Source organism: Athene cunicularia (assembly GCF_003259725.1).
Source record: "Athene cunicularia isolate RWA chromosome 10 unlocalized genomic scaffold, athCun1 chr10_part1, whole genome shotgun sequence".
NCBI classification, from domain to species: Eukaryota; Metazoa; Chordata; class Aves; order Strigiformes; family Strigidae; genus Athene; species Athene cunicularia.
This window is the reverse complement of record NW_020799112.1, coordinates 15,493,292-15,514,899: the sequence shown is the minus strand read 5'-3', so window position 1 is coordinate 15,514,899 and position 21,608 is coordinate 15,493,292.

The following is a 21,608-nucleotide window of genomic DNA, read 5'->3' as shown; positions in this document are numbered from 1 at the left end:
AGATTGCTACCTCCGTGTTGCTTCCCCCTCCCTCACTTTAGACTTATATATCTCACTTGAAATTGTTGGCTGTCATAGTCAATCTCTTTAAGGACACAGGGAAGAACACTTTAATTAGCCCTAATGAAGTGGCAGGAGCCAAGTGAGGCCTGGTGGCTCTTGCTCTCCTTATGTTTGTGTTTCCTGCTGTGTACACTTGCCGGCAGAATTTCAAACCTGGCTAATTGCTCTTTGTGCTGTTTAGACATTTTCAGCAAGTACTTCTATCCTTTACTACTAGTGTTTATAATTTACATTTGCATGCTCCTCCCATTCACCCTGCACAATCTCCCGATAGATACATCACACAGCACTTTACACTCAAAGATAAAAGGAAGACAAGCTTGGAGGCGTTCAGAAATTGCACCATAACAATCAGCCATGATGTCCCAGCTTCTCCAGTTACTACGGGTCTTTGCACTAGCCCTCCATCCCTTGTATCAGCAAGGACTCCTTGCATCAGCCTCTGATCCTTGCCTCCCAGTCACCCAAGGAAGATAAATCAGACCTTTCACTGCAGATCCAAATAAATGGTATCAACTGATCGCCTGCTTGCTGTTATTTTTCTGTCTCAGTGAAAGAGCTCCAATGATGAGGAAAGTATCCTTCTTTTAGAGAAGCCATCACATCATGTGAATGTAGGTGTTTGTTGCTAGTACCGAGAGGGCCCACTGCCCTAGACCGAATAGTCTAGGTGGGATTGTGGGAAGAGATGCGTCTGCAGACGCAGAGCTGTGAAAATTACACAGACACATCAGTGGATGAGCTTGTGACAGAAAGTGGATCTGCTGGCCTCACCTCAGGTTTTGATCCCCCTAGGAGGTATCGCATTAGGGTGTTACACAGAACACAGGGTTCAAGCTCACAACCAGTAACTTTGACAAGTCACTGCACCCTAAAAGAGCACCTGGAGTTGTCCAGCTACACCGAACCTTCACTTGCGGTCTGCTTGGCTCCTCTCACACCACGAAGGTGGTCACAGGCATGGCCAAGGGTAACACAGGATCAGTCCTTTCCCCTTCAGCTGACTCTCATTTGCTCCTTCTGCCTGTGTGGAACACGAAAGGTTTTGTAAACTGTATTAAAAAGCAAAATTCCCCTTCTGATTTGTCCTTCTAGCGAAGAAGCACAAAGAAGCCAGATGCCCAGCATATGACTTTGGTAGATATTAGTCTAAGACGGAACAGACGATCATCTGGGAAGAAATCATCCCTTTGTTACTAGCTCCTTCAGGAATATTACCAGACTGCTATAGCTTATGTTAGTCTCTTGAAGCTCAGCTGCTTTCTCCTCTGTACGTGTTCTGTATTCACTCTTCTCATTCTCTTCTTATAGATAAAGCTGTCATTCAGATCCTCTTCATCTGCCACTCCATTGCAGCAATTTTCCCCAAACGATGTTTCAATGATACTCCTCCTCTTTCCTCAGTTTTTTCCATAGGAGATGTAGCATTAATAGACTAATATCCAGTTCTATACCAATGGAAAGAGAAATGGTTTATTTCCATGGGACCAAAAATAACTTGAAATCATTGCAATTCAATTCCTTGCCTGTTTTCTGTCTACTTGGGGAAATTTGGCCCATTGCAATTAGGAAGACAACTTGACAAACTAATTTTCAGGTATGAGCTGATCAGAATCTGTGGAGATGTTTCTGTAGGTGAAGTGCTGCTTTGCTGCTATCACAGTTGCTGTCTCAAAATTCATCAAGCCCAGTGTAATAATTATATTAATCACCTTGAAGTTCTGGCAGGATGTCACGCATCATGAAGCCATAGTCTGCTGCAAAACGATTATTCAAACCTTCCCCCTTCAGAGAGGACAGTACATAGCCATACCTGGGCAGACATTCAGGTCAGAGCTGAGACGTTGTGTAACGTCTCTTCCATGAATTCAGCTGTGAAATGGCTGTGTTTGACGCTAGCAAGTTAAGGCAGTTACAACTTTTGACACCAAACCAAAACTAGATGCATATGTTGACGCAACAACCTTTGAGTGCTGTGACGAATTAACACTATTTTTTATTCTGAAAATTGTTCCTTGTTTTCAAGCAGCTCTGCTAGTTGAAAAGGGACAACATGTACATGCTGTCCTGAAAAAATTTGGGAAAAACATTTCAGAATGACAATGCACAGCCATGAAAAGGTGTCTTTAAACCCCCAAATCCAATAAACAAGGCATGAAGACTTCCAGGGAGGTTCACCTTCTTCACTAATTTCTAAAGCAATGGCTCTGAAAATAGCAGATACTTGCTTCTTGCTCCTTGCTTACCTCCCTTCTCACCCTTAGTAGGACTGGCATTCACTTGTGAAATGCCAGATCAGAAACAAATGCTGCCACTTATTTATAAATACCTTCCCATTAAACACTCCATGTAATGACTGCAGAAAACAATGGGCTCTGGGTGACACTCTTCCTCTCACAACAGTTCATGGGCTTCACTGCAATTATTTCCAGCGATAATTGTAAAGATAACACCATTTAAAATATCTAATGTTTTATTCAATATTTCGGTGAGTTTCAATTACTTCCAATTATAATTCAACAGCTTTCTATTTAAAACAATTATTGTCCTTTATAACCTGCTTCAAGTCAAATAAATTGTTTGCCTTTATTCATCATTGTCTTCTTCCATAGGTATTCATTCTAGGTATCCCTTTAGTTTCCCAGTTCCCCATTAACTTGTGTAGCCTTTCATTAACCCCTTACGTACCCTCAGCCTCTACAACACAAGCAAGCTTCTGACAGAAAGCTGTCAGTGCAGCCCCAAAGACAATCTCAATCAATTAAACTCATTAAAAATCAATATGATTTAATGACAGGCAACAAGACTAGTTGATTGAATAGCACTGGGGTAGTTAGAGGTAAGCAGAGGCCACTAGGGTGAGGATGAGCTCCATCTCTAGGAAATGAGGGTGTCACCATGAGCAGTGACTTCTTACATCAGTTATGAGCACAGGGCAAGTGGGGGGGAACATTGTTACACTCCATCGTAAAACAGGAATACTGTAGGGTAAGACCGACCATTCTTTGGTTCATTGACTTTGTGGGGAAACTGCTTGAAAGGAAAGAGTGTCCCTAAGATGTGCTTGCAGTGATGTTAGCCTCTATGTTGTCTTATTTCTTTGTAGCATAAAATAGAATCATGCTCTGATAACAAGAACTGGTTATCCTGTGATTTTTGAAAAAAAAATGTTTGATCATAAAACTATTGGAATCTATGAAACAACTCCCTTTCGATATGGGACAGGAAGAAAACCTTCATTTGCAAATTGTTGTCTCCTTGCAGTTCTTTGAAGGTGAGTTCCCAGTTCAATAGCTTCACATAACTGTGAAAGCTAGTGGGGAATAAAAAAGTTTATTTTGTTTAGAGGTAGAACAGAGGCACTCTGTCCTTCATTGCACTCAATTTCTTTTCTTTTTTTCTTGATGAAAACTTACCACATTTAAAACAAGGTCTTTTTTATAAAAAAAAAAAAAGTTGTCATATTTCCCAAGAGAAAAAAAAACCAAACCAAATCTTTCAATTCAAAACCACAATTTTAATTTTTTTTTTTCTAGTGAGTTATTACTAAAAGTGGAAGTATGTGTTCTGTTTGAATTTTGACACTATGTTTTCATTTTAGGAGGATTATTTTCCCACACACAAAAAAAAGGAAATACATATTAGACATCCATAAAACTTAAAAAAAATTTCATTTGGGATTTTTCTTAGGAAATAGAAAATTAGAGGAAATCAAAATAGGTCAAGAAAAGATTTTCATTTAGCTAAACCAGTACTTTTTTATTAATTTATTCTCAATCAAAACATTTCACTCAACTCTAATCTCTGGTCTGAAGTCACCCTGCAGCATTCAGAATGAGTTGATTTAGATGTTCCCATGGGTTCCCATGAATTGGAAAAATAATCAGTCAATCATCTTTCCTGCTCTCACAGTTTGCTATTGTTGAGTAATTCTCAAGATCATACTATCCTCTTGCCAAAACACTTTGTCTGGCTTATATTTTTACCTAGCAACAATGACTGCAGTATCTATGGCCCCAATCCAGCAAAGCAGTTCACGAGTATTCTTTAGTTAACAGTCTCCTTGATGTTAATGAGGTTTTCATGTACTTACAGTTAAGCCTGAACTTAAATTATTTGTTGGACAGAGTCTTAAACCCTGGAAAGGGGAGGTGCTGAGATCCGTTTTGTGGAAGTGTCTGCAGCTTTTAAAGAAGTGTGGCTTGGCGGCAGTCAAAAGTTGTATTGATTCGAGTAAATCGGTTTAGAAATTGATGAAGATCCACTTAAGCACCTTTCTTTCAGGGCTCTTTTCTAAGTCATCTTGAAGCTAATTTGATGAGAGATGCTATCCAAGCAGTTTAAGAGAGGGGCTTGCTCTGACTGATCCAGCTCAGTTTGTGAATGATTCGCTGAGCTCCTGTAGGCATCTGCAATAAGTAACAGCTTCTGCTGAGAAGTGTGAGATTTGTCCCTGGACACCCATAAGTAATCACCTTGCTGAAGAGGAGGTCTGAACAAGCAAAGTCAACTTTCTGAGTTTTTATACAAATTATATACTTTAAAGCCATTTTTAACATCAAAGTGATCAACCTACTGTGATCAAAGATCCATTTCAGGTGATATAACCTGGAAATTACTGTAATATACTCTGCTCTACTCTTACATTAAAAAACCCCGACCATTATGTGTAGTTGAAGGGCAAAGAAGGCTCTTCCCATCTGCTTGTACTCTGTAACCTTATGGATCCCTCTGAAATGTAGCAGGTGACACCAGTCGGGCTATATAAATACAACTATACAGTGCAGTGATATACTTGTCTCTAGAGGTTGTCAGAAAATCCCATGTCATCCTTACAGAGGAGAAAAAAAATACGTATTTCTTGAAAGTCACCAATCAATTGCTTCAGTGTTTTCCTGCAGACCTTACACAAAAAAAATGTTTTTGAAATGTCAATTCAAAATGCTTCCGAGACAAGTTTTCCTGCCTGGCAAAAGGACACTCATTACTGACAGTGCTATAGGAAAAAAAAATCTCCTGAAAATCATTGGCCAATGCCTTTGTCTTGGTCTGGAAAGCAGATAATGCAAAAAGATTGCATAATCTGATGCATGTCCACTGATGGGCCAAGTGTATTTACAGGCTTGGATGATATTAGTAACATACATCTAAACCAGGCTCGATTCTCACCTGTTGCACCTAGCATATGCTTCAGCCACTTGGATTGGGGTGGGTTTTGGTACAAGTATAATAGATTGCCACTCACTCTCAGCTGATCCTGACAAAACCCAATCTGTGAGCGAGTTATTCTGAGGTCTGTCAGGTACAACAAACCGGCACAGTACATTTTACCGCTTGCATATTAATCTCCTCTCTACAGAGATAAGCGATGAAATATCAATGTATTAAATCTCTAATTCATTGATTTCAGAATTCAACTTTCTATTTTATCTCTGTATTTGATCACAGCCATCCAGACACAAAGGACAGGGATAAGAAATCCATAAATACCAGTGTGTGGTTAAAGAACAGGTATTCAAGATAACACATAAACATTAAAACAAGGACAGACTGAAGTCAATATGCCCAAACATATTTTAATCTCTTCTTAATAAGTGGATAATTTTGAAAGATATCCTAAATCCATGGCCTTCTGCTTTTTCCATTCACTCTTCTACAAATCCTCTTCTCTTATTCCAGGTCAGTGTGTTGGACACACCAGTGCCTCATGGTGTGTTGGAGTCTATCGATCAGATGGGTTCCAGTGTATTCCCATGTCTCTGATTTAGCCCAATAGAGATGCTCTGCTGACCCTTTCCTTTGTCCTCTGCCATCACTGCCTCTCTACCTTCTGCAGAGGGGGGAGAAAGTACATTTCAGCACTTTTCATCATGGTTCAGCTCAACACCCCTCCCAGCTCTGCCATCACACCTCTGTGCAAAGCCCAGCATCTCTGGGCTAATCCATGCAGGTCCATCACTGAGCTTCATCCCCCTCCTGCAGCTCTCTTCCCAGCTTGGGTAGCCAAGATGATTTGGGCTGCTGCCTATCGGATCTGCCCACACACCAGCTCTCTCCTCAACCCTGCTCAATGCCGATCAGTTCTTTCCCAAAATCTGCCTGCCTGACATTCTCCACTGGGAGCATCCTGCTATGCAGCGGTTTATGGTTTACGTTAGCAATGGGGACAGAGAGTCAGGGTCTGTTTACCTGAGGCAGGACTACTGCTGAGGTGAAGTGATTAAAGTATTAACTGTTGGAATAGTTGTCCATCCCACTCATCTCCATCAGAAGCAATTAATATGGATTATATATATTTTGCAATAAGAATATCTTTCCTTTCAAACCTTGGAGTAACTCCAGAGAGGATTAGGTGGAAGACTGAATGAGCTAATTTGCATAAATTAGGTAAAATGTGAATAGTAATTTGCATTCAGAAAGGCTCTCTTTCACTCTTTATGATATATTGATGCCATCTGGAGAACCTAGCTATGAACCAGACATTTGTTGGAATGATTTTCCCCAGGCTGTTCCCACAAACTTTGCGGGTATGTTCAGAAATATTCCCCTTCCCTCCTATCGCTTGAAGCGGGGTTAAAGACCTTTTTATATGATTGGCCTTTTTTATTCAATAAAGGAAAGTTCAGATAGCTTAAGGAGAAATAGATGGTACATTGGAAATACTCTAATTGCTGTTCTTCACCTGAGGCAAATGCTCCCACAGAGTACTATGTCGATTGCCCACGTTAACATGGCAGCGGGGTACCCCAGTGAGGAAATGGTCAGGCTGGAGTTTCGCATCATTTTTCTTTTCTCAGTTTACATCATTTCTTTGGGAGCCATATTCTGAGCTTCATTTTATCTCCCTTTGAGTTCCATAGCTTTTCCCTGCATTATACTCCTTCAGCCCTACTCTGTCCTTTATCAGACAAGGAAATGACCTATGTTCTACTGGATATCTCACACAGTCACAAGGAGCTTGCTGCACCCTGCACAACTCCATTTCGTGCCAGAGCCAGTAACGTCAAAGTGACTGTCCCCAGCGCCTCCAGCAGAACGTATTAACTGTTTGCCACCCTCTTTGTCCGATAGAATTTGGTGGATCATCCCCTTTTTACAAAGACAGGAACTGAGGTAATTTTCCACAGGCATCCTTAAATCTCTAGGGCTTATAAATAATCTTCAAGACAATGAATATTTATTTTTTGCTGCCTCTTGGAGCTGCTGGTGCAGCCATCACTAAATACCTCCATGGGTGGTTAAACAAGGGGTCTGCAGACTCTCCTCCCAGAGCTGCTACTGTCGTTGAGGCTCACACTAAGGATCCTGTTTGTTTGTGTGTGTGTGTGTGTGTGTGTGTATATATCACTGCTTTATACAGACAAAATCATCTGGCTGGAGCTAGACCAGGCAAAGGTAACACAGTCAGAGCATTCATGGAGAAATGACAGTTGATGGCGTAAAGACTTTCCATGCCCCAAGGTTTAAGGTGAAGAGACAAAGGGTCACAGAAGTTCAAGATGCCAGAAATGAGCAGAAAACCTCTTTAGATGTAACCTTTTTAAAGCAGGATGGTAAGGGAAGCTGGCATCAGGGTTCGAATGTGATTTATAGTATTCTTATACAATCAGAATTGCCACCAACGCGTGAGAAACAATTATTTCCACAGCTCTTCTCAAGACGAATGTGTCTGAGCTAAGAGACAAACATGAACTGGGGCATGAGTCACTTGCTCATGCAATTGCCAAGTTCACAGACTGAACTCTGTGACAAGTCAAGTCTGTATCAGCTGCCCATGCTAGAGAGGCTGGATTTGAAATATCTGAGATGAACAGCACTTGACTAAAACTCACAAAACAGGCTTAAAACTAATAAGATCAGATTTCTTCCGAATAAACACCTTCAGAGAGTTAAAGGATGAAAAGGGTTTGGTCATTATTAAATAACTGTATAAAAATAAACTTACATATCCTGGAATAAAATTGAGAGCTTTGGAAAGCTCTTTTAGAGCCACAGAATTAGAGATGATTTCTGTATGATCTGAAGGCTGAGATGGTATCAAAAATATCTAAGAAGCTTCAGACTCCAAATCCTGGATTGTGCCTAACTCCTCTAGGCCATTTTTTTTTTCCTTTTTGAGAACACCAGCAATAACTTTTTGTGCAACTTTGTATATGTTATATAAACTTTTAATAGTGAATGGCAAACTGACAATTTTCAGATTAAATTTCTTCCCTGTTGGTGAATGTCAGTAGGTCAATACAAACTGTTTGTAGAGGAGCTCAGTTTAAATGAATTTCCCCATTTGAAGAAACATAATTTTTTTAAATGACAAAACCATCCTATTTCCTCATTTTCAACAGCTAAGTTAATTATGTTTTTATTTCAGAAAGCTCACCACAATCTAAATGAAATATTTCCAAGGTATCTAAATGAATTGTGCATTGATTTGATCTGTACAATTTTCAGATTATTAGTTCACACTGATGAATCCAGAACGGGGAAAACTATTTCAAAATGTTGCAAATTCCCACAGACAGGAAAAGCATTTCCTTTACTGATTTAATAACAAATAGCAATAATAATGAATGTCGTAATTACAGTGATCATGAGGATAGTTATTGTCAATTTAAATCAAACCTCTCCCAGAAAACAGGAGGAGGTGGGAAGGAGTGAGGTGGGTGGATGATGGTTTAGAAGGATAGTTATTGATCGAGTTGTTCATGGTGGATTAACTCAGTAAGGGAGAGTTAGATTTATTTTAGCTCTATCTATGAAGAGACATTGAATATTTGCTTAATTTTAGCACGTATGTACAGCATAACTTGATGATTACACACAATTTATTAAAAAAACCCATACTAAACCAATTAAATACTCATTATGTTAGTTTTCCTAGCACAGGAGGAAGACTAGATACTTCCTTGGGGTCTCCTTTAGCACTGTCTTCTAGGCTTCCACAAGCCAAAAGCTGAGCCTTACAAAATTGGCCTTCACTGAGCTGGGCTCAGACTCCCCTGGGCAATAATAGGAATTAAGATCAATTTCGAGCCCAAAGAACATTTAGGTAGGTGGCTTGGCCAGACAAAATGGGAAGGTCTACTACACCCTTCCTATACACTAGGACAAGTTACATGCAAGGGTTTTTCAAACTTTTTCACTCTGTTGGCCTCAAATCTACTTGCTTTCTATGTGTAAACCCTGTCCAGCAGTTCTGAGCCTACTGCCAATAGCTTTTCAGTTTAGCAAGATTTTTAGTTGCCCACTGCAAATCCTTTAGAAATAGACCACAGACCCCAGGCATCCTTGGGTCAGTAGACTGAAACACACTGGTTTATACCAAAGGACTTTAGGGTAGTACTGGATGGAAGACTAAGTATGAGCCAGCAATGTGCTCTTGCAGCCCAGAAAGCCAATCACATCTTGGGCTGCATCAAGAAAAAGTGTGGCCAGCAGGTTAAGTGAGCAGTTTCTCCCCCTCCACTCTGCTCTCATGAAACCCCTCCTGTAGTGCTGGGTCCAGCTCTGGAGCCCCCAGCAGAAAGGCATTGACCTGCTCGAGCAGGTCCAGAGGAGGCCACAAAGATGCTCAGGGGGCTGGAGCCCCTCCCCTGTGAGGACAGGCTGAGAGAGTTGGGGGTGCTCAGCCTGGAGAAGAGAAGGCTCCGGGGAGACCTTATAGCAGCCTCCTAGTGCTTAAAGGGGCTACAGGAAAGATGGGGAGGGACTCTACCGCAGGGTGTAGTGATAGGATGAGGGGTAATGGTTTTAAGCTGAGAGAGGGTAGATTCAGATTAGGTATCAGGAAGAAATTCTTTACTGTGAGGGTGGTGAGACACCAGAACAAGTCACCCAGAGAAGCTGTGGCTACCCTCTCCCTAGCAGTGTTCAAGCCCATGTTGGACAGGACTTTGAGCAACCTGGTCTAGTGGAAGGTGTTGTTCTGCCAATTATCAGGCCTAGCATAAAGGACACAGCCAGCATAAAGATGAAGCATTAACCAGATCGTATGTGACACAAAAGTGTCAGTACATGGGTGAGTGCTGGGAGTGAAAACAAGTCAATCAGGTTATACATAACCAACATCAATCCCACTGACCCCAACAGTGACACCACATAACCAACAATGAGTGGAACAAACAGGGAAATACAGTGCCCCATAGAAGGGACAGGAAAACAACCAAGTCAACAAGCCAAATATATAAGATCAAGGAAGCCACATACTAAAGCTCTACACAGCCCACATTTACAAAATCCAGACCTGACTGGAGCCCAGTTCCAAGGAGGCAGGAGGTCCTTCCCCAACAGGGAACTCTGCACAGTGCATCCACCAAACAGACACTCCACTCTTTCTGCAACCGGTCCCAGCTTTTTATCCCCTAAGTGGAACACCTGACCTTTGTTTACTTGATGTGGGACACCTGGGGCTCATTTACCTAATGGCTCTTCCCTGAAGAGAAGTTTAACGGTAAACTCACCCCCCCTTTGTGAAGGACTGTAGGAATCACCCATATGTCAACCTTGATTTGGGGCTTGGGGTTGAAAGCCCAGCATTTCAGGTGTCCCTGCCCATGGCAGATGGGTTGGAATTAGATGATCTTTACAGTCCCTTCCAACCCAAACCCTTTTATGATTCCATGACTCCTCAAGAAGTCCTGCGGAAGGGTGGTGTAGCATCTAAATGTGCTAAAACTAATGGGACAGTCACAAATCTCAGCTAGAGATAATGGAGTGGGGAAGTGTTCATGGCTTTAAAACTGCCCGCTTGGGTACCGGTAGGAACGCATCTCTGTTTGACCTAATTTATTCTCAGGCAGATCTTACAGCTCTGTGCTGCTGCTCAGTACTGTGGCACTGCCAGAGCTACGGGTTTAAAGCCCGTTTGTGACCCAGCTACCTCTGCCGCTGGCTATCAGGGTGAGGAGGGCACAGCGAGCATCAGGGTTGAGCCAGTGTTTTCCTTTGCAGTCTGGGTGCCTTTTCAATGTGTTTTAGCACAGGAGGCTTCAGAACTCCCTGCCAAGAAAAATCATTGACTTCTTTGTCTGGGATAACAGTGAAAAGTCCCAACTCTGATTAAAGGTGGCGTGTTTACTTGCCCTCTCTCTAGTTACATGTGGGTATAGGATTCACCAGTATCCACTATGCTTTTCCCCCTGGAGAAAACATTTCAGCAGTACTGAGAGGAGTCTAATCAGGTATTTTTAAAAAAAAAAAAAAAAAAAAAAAAGTGAATTGCACTCGCTGTAGAATCAGGGGTAAATTACTAGTGCAATGATAGAGCCCCTCTCCTGTTTTAATCCATTTTAATCTCATTGTTGAGTTAATAAAACCTATTGGTTTACTAAATCAATGTAGGGTGTGATTCATTATTATGCGCACTGGTACACAGATCCTAACGCAAACTCTGTCTGCTATAGACTGGAGCATTACTGATCCAATGGAAGCTGGCTCCAGGGAAAAATTACCTCTTACCAGTTGTCATAGGAAGATACTCACTATGGTAAATTTTTGCTTGTGTGTGACAGAGGTTTTATTTGACTTTGTTGATGCTGACTGCACTTGAAATATTTTTACAAATGATTTAATCTACAAACAAAGAAGAAACCTCCCTTTGTTTGAGTTCATATTGGATTCATTTGTGACCATTAAGCAAAACAGCTATGTCCTATAATGAAGAGGGATTAGTCGGGAAACAAATATATTTGTTAGTTTTATTCTCCCCCCTGCATTTATTAGAACAAGCCTGTGCTTCCAGTTTGCATTTCATTTTCTTTATGGCAGGCTGCTGGAGTTGAGACATAAGTTAAAAAGATAAATTTATATAAACTCTGAATTTTTGTTGTTTTTCTGTCTCAGATCATATCATTCTTGCCAACTGTCTTCATTTAGGAGGGTCAATCTATATTCTACTGGAGAAACAGACACTATTTTTTCATGCCATTCCTCCCAATAGCTCTCTGAAAACGATGAAGTTCTATGAACTTAAAAAGTATCTCTCTATTTATAGCTTTGCAGATATCAGAGATTTGACAGACCCTTTTTCTTCTTTAAAATGCCTTTTCAGTTTTTATTTATTTTTAATTCTTGTAAAAGGACTTGGGTAAAGTGCTGGTTTCTTGGGAGGTGTACACTGGTTTTCCCAATCAATAAAAAGCATCCAATCTGTCACACCCCATGAAAAAAAATCTGGGTAAAAAAGTCTGTGCTATATGCAGCTACAAGTCCTTGCAAATAAGAACACATCCCAGGGTAACAAAACCGGGACTCCCAAGGACTTCATGACAGCTGTGAAGGACTCCAGGCTCTGACATATGATCAAGCGAGAGCAACTTAACAAGCTACCAAACATCAGAAGAGCTGAGGTAGCAGTCTGGGCACACATTCTTGGCTTGTGACAAAGATATAATAATGCAATTTAACTTAGCTGACAGTGAAACAAAGTGAAGCTACATCATATTATTTTGCATTAGCTCTAGGCAAAGAGCATATGTATGGACAGGTACGTTTGCTCTGCTGATGTGAAATAACATATTAAGCCTCTATGACCTGATGTTTTATCCAAACCCACAGATCTTCTTGCTTCAAATATCTCAAGCTTTTACCACATCAGCTAAAGGGGATTCTCTGGCCAAGGTTGATCAGGGAAAGGCAGCAGTGGCACAGCACTCGCTGTGCAGATTAATGTAATGCAACAGATCGCACTGAGCTAATATGAGATCTACAGTCTTAATACTGCCAAACATAAAGAAACAACGTGCCACAGGACAGGCTCACATCTTCAAGCTGAGGTCAAACGTCTAAACCTTCATTCAGACTCAGGTCAGTTGAAAGAGGGCCCCATTACAGAAAGAGGCCTCAGCAGCACAACTGGAATGCCTGGATTTTGGCCTCCTCACAAACATTAAGGGATTTTTACAGGCTTAAATGGCCTTTGCCTTACTTGTTTGGGGTGCCCTCTCCAGCAAATGGCACCCCAGAGGCTTTCAGAGAACAACTAGAAAAATGTAGGGAACTAACTTTGAACCAGGAGTATTTGATTTGGGAATTAAAAAGAAAAAGAGAGAAAATGAGAGCTTGAAAATGGAAAATCAATCATGAATGAGTTCATCAGAGAAGCGACAGTCTCAGCTGAGACGTCTGAACCCCTCTGAGCTCCATTTGTACGTTGCTACAGATTGCTCCATTGTGGTGGTTGTTGTTTGTAATTTGCTCTAGAAAGCCAGGTTGGTTCTCGGAGACTGGAGTCTTCCTGTAGATGGGGTAGGTTGGTGGGATCAGTGCTCACCTTGGAGGGCTACATTATGTAGTAAGAGAACCTGAGAACTGGTTGAGTAGAGGAAGCAACAAGAAGGCTTTATTTATTGTATATCTGGACAGCCACCTATCTCTCTGCCCTCACTTTGGGTTACCTTCTGTTCCTTCTGCTTTTGTCATGATGCCAGCAGCACCCAGCAGTTGCCAGGGGTGGAATTAATGATGGGAATGTTTTTAGATTTATATCCCAACCAGCCCTCTGGAAGCTGTAAACAAGCTTCTCCTTCCCAGGACACTTTGAAAGCCTCCCTTTTTTGACCCTGCTGGGATCTGGGACTAACAAGGGGTGAAGTTGTCCAGCTTCAGCCCAAGGCCTGGAAATTGGGTGGGTTGGAGGAAATAGGAATGGCCACTTAAACTTCCATCTATGGGAAGATGATGGAACTAGGACGGCAAGAGCTGATAATTGTTATCTATAGTACAGCAAACGGAAGAAGGCGGCAAGCACGGCATGTGAATATCTAGTTTATTGAGGTTATGGTTGGCTTCTTATTGATTCCTTCATTTGTCCTGTTCCTTCCTATTATTTTCTCCAGGCTGGGATTATACCTAGATGATAAATTGTCTTTCTTTTAAGTTTCCTGTTGAATGGCATATGAAGGTATTGCCGCCAGCATCTCCTGACACAACTGTAACACAATTATCAGGAGGTGGGGGACAGCCATATGCAATGTGACCTGCCTGGTTCAGCAAGCGGTTCATGGGAGAAAAGAAATAGGCAAGGAGGAGGACAAGGGCAGAGCTTCTACCTGGAAGAAACAGAATACAGGTAACCTCCCTCATCTACTTGCTGAACTGGCATATCTTGGAGCTCTGAGGTCCTAATGATGGATTAAATACAGCAGAACAGGGTCAGCAAACTCTCCCTGTAAAGTTCATTACTCAGTTCAGCAGCAGCTGTGGAGGGCAGTTGTGCTTCTAGGATGCACTGCTCCTTCCTCCCAAGACACCCTGTGTGCTGGGGTAGGCTGGAGAGGAGGTTTTTCCCAGCATCCATCCCTCTCACTACCTTTCCCTTGACAGTTTCCTTCTTGGATCATGAGTTTCAAATCACCAGTCCACCCTGGCTTTTTTACAGCAACTGACCTGGCAAAAACTGCATCAGTAAAAAATATCCTCTGACTGAAATTCCAGCTACAAATCACTGTCAGACTTCAGAGATGTCCTTTCTACTATGGAAGTGGAGTAGCTATGTATGTAAAGCCCACCAAAAGAATGTATTTCTCTAGTTCATGGTATATTTTCAGTTCTTGACCCAAGGTTACATCCGTGCACAGAGAGAAGAACAGGAAAGGAGGGAGAAGCTGGAGACAGAGAGAAAAAATTAGGTCACTAGTACCTATGCTCAGTGGTACAGATATATATATATGAGTCCAGGTATTCTACTGAGAGTAGAAGTGATAGGCAGGATCTAGGGGAGTATGAAGTGGGGGTCTGCTGAGGTTCCCCTGATTTTACACACTCAGGTGACATCATCATAAAAAAGCCTACATAGAAAGCTCTAACCATTCCAGTGTGTCTCTGCTGTTCGTAGTGCAAAGCTCTTTCCTTGTGCACTTGTGTATGAATATGCCCATGTACCCTCAAGATTAGATTTATCAAAATAAATCCCCCAGTGACTCCCACAGCACAATCTCATCCGGCAGCCGCTGTTTTCAGCTGGCCATGGCCGAACGTTGTGTGAGTGATGCTTTATCGTTACCAGCACAGGGCAGATCCTGGGAAGAGACACAAACTCTGTTTTGTGTCAGGGTTAGGAAAAAATCTTCATGCATAGACCTCATAGGCAGACAAATTGCTGGCACAGAACTAAACTCTGGAGTCCTCATGTTACCTGGAGGATTGTTCTTCTTAACCTAGTTGCATTTTATTTTACTCATCTCTTATTTCCGCCTCTGCCACTCGAACGACTAAGTTACAAATCTGTCTAGTAGAAAAATCTCTGCTTCATCAAATGGCCTCCCTGGGCTTTAGAACTCCATTAATTAGCATCTTTTAAATGGTTGGGTAATATTCGTTTCTCCTTTTCGAAACCATTTCCCCAAGCCCTAATTTTAATAAAGCTGGTGCTCATGAACATTTGAATATTAAAGCCCTTGGTTACAGAAAGACGAAAGAGGCATTTTAAAAGACAGGCAAGCAAGGAATTACTTAAATGGCTGACATAATTTTGTGTGCATGTGCGCGTGTGTGAATGTGCAGCACCTCTGAGATAAAACATTGTCTTAAAGGCATTTCTGTGTCAGTGTGTATAAGGTCAGAAGAAGTGTAATTTGGGAGACGGCTGTGTCTGTCAGGATAGTAACAACATCAGGGGCCCTGGGGAAATGTAGTATGGTGCAATATGTTTAAGTGTGGATGACAACTTTTTTTTTCAAAACACACCAGAAAGGGCTGTGTTTGCTTTGTATAGTTGCATGCACTGTTACAGGTGTGAAAGGTGAACTGAAAGTTGCTGTATACTTAAAGATCTTAGCCTGAGAAAAGTGGTTTGTGTTTTTTATTGAGGGCATAAATTTGGGGTTTCTTCACTCAACCTTTATAACCCCACCAGCTGGGGCTGACAAAGGCAGAAGCAGTGTGCCTGATTTTGTGCAAAGCATTTATCTGATGAGGATAATGCTACTAAATTGGGTAGGGTTGGGATTCGGTAGGGGTTTTTGTTTGTTTGTTTGTTTTTTTCTGCATTTTTCTTCATTAAAGACCTCCAGTTCAGCAGGGTATCACTAGCAGGGATTTTCTCACCTTGCCAGCAAGGTTCAACTTTGCCCTGGAGGAACTAGAGGGTAGCTTGAACTGCATCACCCTTTCTTTTTTAGTCCTGAGGCTGCCAACAGAGGTGTCAGACAGATGATGGTTTTTGTTACGTTGAAACACCTTGTCAACTCCGGACAGGGCATAGACTCTCTGATTCATATCTCACAGGCTAGCAGATCAGATGGCAATGATTTCTGTCTTGTCACAAATCTAAGGCTTGGTGATCAGTGAGGTATAAGTATTTTTTCAGATACTTCAGCCTGCCTGGGCAAGATTTACAGCAGTTTCCTTGCTGAAAGGCTTTATACACTGTCAAACCTCTCCTAAGTCAGAGAGCTGCCTATCAATGGACCGTTATTTGTTCAGAAAGCAGCTGTGTTTTCCCACTAGATGTAATGGCACAGCCATGATTTGTAGCTGTGATAAAATGATGATAATCTGTTATTCACAACCCACCAAAGGTGTGGTCACGGGGTTTTGCTGAGCTGTGCCTACTACCCAAGCCAATATAATACCTTAAAAATAGATTGGAAAATTGCTTCTTCTTTTAATTCACCTGCCATGCCCTGATTTCACTGACTCTGAAAGCATCCTGAGGAAACCTTGGGGAACCGATCCCGGCCACCGGCCAATTCGCACACTGCCGATGCTCCTCACCTCTGGTAGAACTCAGCTTCACACTGAAAGACTCAGGTGAAAGAAATAACCTTTTTTTCAGTAGTTTCATTCTCCATGTTTCAAGTCAGTGATGGATTTGGACAACAATTTCAATTCTTAAGCCATTTTCTCCTTCAGAAAAAGACTTTTAAAGAATGCTGAGGCACTATCTGTCTCTCTTTTGCAGGAGCAATGCTCTGTATGAAGAATGCATGTGCAGCACTGAGTCCTGGTCCCTTCAACCAAACCGTGGGCCTATATCCACTTAACTTTAAGGAGGTGTTCCTTAGCTGACAGTGCTCACTGAACAGTCACGGGAGGCCAACATTTTACCTTGTCTTGCAGACAGAAGGCTAGCACACTCTATTTGGAGGTCAGCGTGTTGAAATCAGAGGAACTGCAGAATAATTACAGATAAGGCAAGAGAACACTCAGGCTTCCATGATAGACCTAGGGCTGTGAAGATGGCTCCTTATTCCTGTGCAATTTCCCTCTAAGACATTGAATATGTGTATGGTGCAAAAAAAAAAAAAATCTATCTACAGAGGTCTGAATGCAAAACTTTGGGATTTATATTCATGCTTTGCATGGTCACAAACCCCAAATTAGTAAATAATGCTGAAATTTATTTGACTCGTCTTCCTTCTGCTTCTTTGAATCATCGCTATGGTCTGGGCTTGTTTCCAAAGGATATCTTTGCAATTCCAAATGCTGGGTGCAGATGGAGGTTGGGTGAAACAGAGGTTAATTTATATTTGCTTCAAATGAACCTAAATGCAGTCCATGGGTTTGGAGCTACTAGTGAAAGACTGAAGTTGAGTAGGTAACACAGAGGAGTAAATGGCTGGCTAAAGGGGCAAGGGCCACGCTGTGGCTTTTCAGTTGCACGTGGATCACAAGCAGATCTTCCATGACCTCTTTTGAAGAGGGAGCCCCTCATCCTCTAGAGGAGGAGCCCAGCAGAGCAACAATCATTGCACATCGTTCCCGAAGCTCCCCTACATCCAGCTTACCCCAGGTGTGTGGGTCCTGCATGCGAATGTTTTGGTTTCTGATAGGGAAAAACCAGAAAATTTATGCTTTCAGAGGAGGTTGAGCTTCTCTACTTAAAGTAAGAGTGATCGGTTGCCAGGTCAAGGGATGCAACAGCAAATGCAGTGTGACAGACAAGGCATTTTGCTGAAGTTTATGTAGGGTTTTACCAGCTCCAACCATCCCACAACGTGCTGGATGTGCCTTCCTTGTTTTCTGCACTGTCTGGTCCTGTGCTTCTCTTAAATTTTGCATGTGGTTAAAACGTAGAATGGTTTGTTTTAAAATTTGGAAAGCTCTGTCTTGTCCACACTCATAATGCAACAGAAATCTGATCTTGAAAGACAGAGAGGAGAAAAAAAAAAAAAAGAGGAATTTGAAATGTTCAAAGTCAAATATTTACTTTCTCTATCTTATTTCTCTGCATCTGATAAAATAATTGCCTAGAAGTGGAGACTCTTCTAGGTGAGGTGGAGAAGAATGCATTATTTCAGGGAGATGCATAATAGGTGAAAGAGATTATTACTGGCTCTAAGTGCAGAATAAAACTCAGCTTCAGGCCTTCTCAGTTTAGGATGAAAACATCTTTTCATGATTTCTATGCACATGGAGGAAAGTGAATCTTTTTCTCTTGTAGTAATTGCATTTTTAGTCACAATTGCCTGTTATCTTTGCATTTCCCACAGGTGGAGATATTGGTTTCCACGGAGGGTTTGCTGTAGCTGTTCATCTCTCAAAACCCTTTGTGATATTATGGAATACCAGGCTGCCAAGTAATCAGCATGTTTTTTTTCTAATGAACACACATGCGCAGGCAGTAATTTGTTTATTCAACTCCTTGTGCAGGTTTGCAATTTACTCCAAAAGCAAGCAGCAGCATACAGAAAGGCCAGATTATGGTTCAGGGGAGAGATGGAGTCCCTTCCCAGGGACTGCCCTGGGAGCAGATCCAAAGGCCATTCCTTCACTGGCAGTCTGTGACACCACCCGTGGGAATCTGTTTAACTTTCTCCCATTCAAAGAATTTTAAATTGAATTTTTAATTTCTTTATCAGGAAGCCTTTTCCTGAATCATTCATGAAGTCTCTTTGTCAGCATGGAAATAATTCTAATCACCTGAGTTTATTTTCCCCTTGTTCTCTATTTTTACTGCAGTCTGATGAAACTGGTTTGGTCAGCTTCCCATTTGTTAAGAGGCAGATTCACTTTCTGATTTTCAGTCACGCACAACACAGCAAGAAAGCAGCTCACAGGGGTGATCAAAACACCTCACTGAAACCATTTCTGCTTATTTTGTGTTTTGCAATTATTGTTTTTCTCTTTTTCCTTCAGCATCACGAAACTATTGAGTCAAAATTAGGTTGCCAGCATCACTTAAAAATAGATTAACTACTTTAAATCCCTAGTCAGTGTTAAAATCCATAGGCAGTCTTAAAAAAACCCCAAACAAACAAAAAAAACCAACCCAACCAAAAACCAACCGCAAACATTTATCCTCAGAATCAGCATAATTGACATAGTTATTGTTTTACCTAACAAGCCCTGAATTTCAGATTGCTTGCTTTTTTCCCACTGATACTGGTGAATATCAAAAATGTGGAAGCAAAGACAGGATGCCATATTACTGAAAAAAAAAAAAAAATGAATCCACTTTCCTCTTCTGCTCTGGCTTCAGTCTGTTGGGAGGAGAGGAGTTTGAAGGTGAAAAGGGCAGAGAAACAATTTCTGTAAACCTGTGCAGTGGCTACAGGAGAAGAGCATGCAAAAAGGTCTGAAATTTCTTGAAGTATTGTTTTATCCCTGTGATAACCTCGCTCAAACCATTTTCACCTCCTTTTTAGATTCTGCCACAAAAGAAAAGGGGGAAAATAGGCCAATGAAGAGGGAAGGGAGAAATTTTTATATTTCACAGTCTTTCTCAAGAAATTTGGTGGCAACAAAAAGGAACGGCGCCATTCCCAGGCTGAACTTGTGGCTGCACTCTTCATGAAGACTCAATTTGCAGTAGATTTCGGTTCTGCAAGGCCAGAACCACACTTTGTCAAGAAGATCCTGTCCTAGAAGCTTAAAGAAAACTGACGGTAACATGAAGGTGATAGTCTTGCCACTGGGTGTTGCTTCCACACGGACTGTGGTCACTGAGCAGGCAGCAAACAGTGGTCCCTGGCAGAGGGTGGAAAGGGCAAGTTCCTGGGCTTACACATCATGTCCTCCTGCGAGGAGAAGGGAGCTGTGATATCAAAACCTGCGTTCCCTCAGAGCAGAGACCTATCTACCTGTCACAACTCCTAACTTGATGTGTTTTCAATGCAGTTTTATGTGATGGATGGTTTGGGCCCCCTACCATCTACCTGCCAAAAGTTAATGTAAATGCTCCACAAGTTTGCAGAGGAAATGAAAGCCGAGGATGTTTCTGAAATCTGGGAGACAATTAGTGTGATTTACATCCTTGGCATTACGAGGAGCTTAAAATTTCTCGTGTTCCCATGAAATGTTATTGGAGAGGTGGGGTTTTGGGAAAATTATATTGGCTGAAATACATCGATCAGGATGCTTGTGAATAGTGTAGCTGCTAACGCAGATGGAAAGCTGATAACGGGCTAAGGGGGTTTCAGATCACGCTGCTGCACAAGGACATTTACAGATGCTGGAACTGCTGATCTAACTGCTTTTCACTTGAAAACTACTGCTTTGAATGGGCAAGAAATGTCTTTGCTATACTTAGAGGTGGATTATGCGATGGGAAAATATAGAAGGGCTACTTCATGTGCCAGCACATGAAACTGCCTCCGAGTATTGCCAGAAAAGGAGAAAAGCACAGCAAAAGCTTCTCAAAATCTGGCTGTAATGAGGAGCAGGTGTGAATTTTGCACAAACGTCGGTTGCAGGGTGACTCTAGGGGAAATGTGGCCATATTATTGTGGTAGGGAATGACAACGCAGAGGAGCAGAGAAGCAAGAACCTCTGGACTCCAGGCCTTAAGATTTAATTTGGTGGCACATGACAAACTGTTCAATGCTCGCTGTTCTTGGATATCAGTCACTCTTATCATTGGGACTAAGGCTGTACTGTTTGGCAGCAGGACTGCTGCAGAACTGGAAGGTCAGAGGGGCACAGGGTACAGGAAAAATGCTGCTTGGCATCTACTGGGTGGAAAAGCCTCAGTGCTGGAGGCTCTGGACCAGAACAAAAGCATGGGGCAGTAGCAGACAGAAGTAAGAGATGCTGGTAGAAGGGGGCTAATAGAAGGTTTCAATCTCTCCAGAATATTTAGGGAACTAGCTAGAGTAATGGCACCTTTAATTTTTTAGAATATAATTTAACTTCATATGTTTTTGCCCTGTATAACCTGCTCTCGCCTCCTCCCAAAGAGATCATTTCAGTCCTCACCGGTGAGTCGCCATGGAGACAACAGCCATGTGATGGCAAGACGTGACTCCACACTGCCAGAGCCTCACCACTTAATTATTTAGTAATAGGCGTTTACCCTTGTAGCCTCAAGAGATGAAACATCTTGTTACCAAGGCTGGAAGAGAAACAAGAAACAAAGGCACAAAAAAGGGGGGGGAAACAGAAGCAATTACAAATAATTAATTAGAAGCACTATAAACATGCCAGGAAACATGTAATAGGAGTGGAAATTGAACTCAAGCTGAGGAAATGTTTGGCTAGATAGAGGAAAGACTCTATATATGGAAAGGTAAAGTCTGTGCCCCAGTGCCTGCAGGGTCAGTTCGCTGGGTGACACGGCAATCTGCCGGGGGCCTTCATGGAAACACATTGTGCACGTTCTTGAGCTGGAA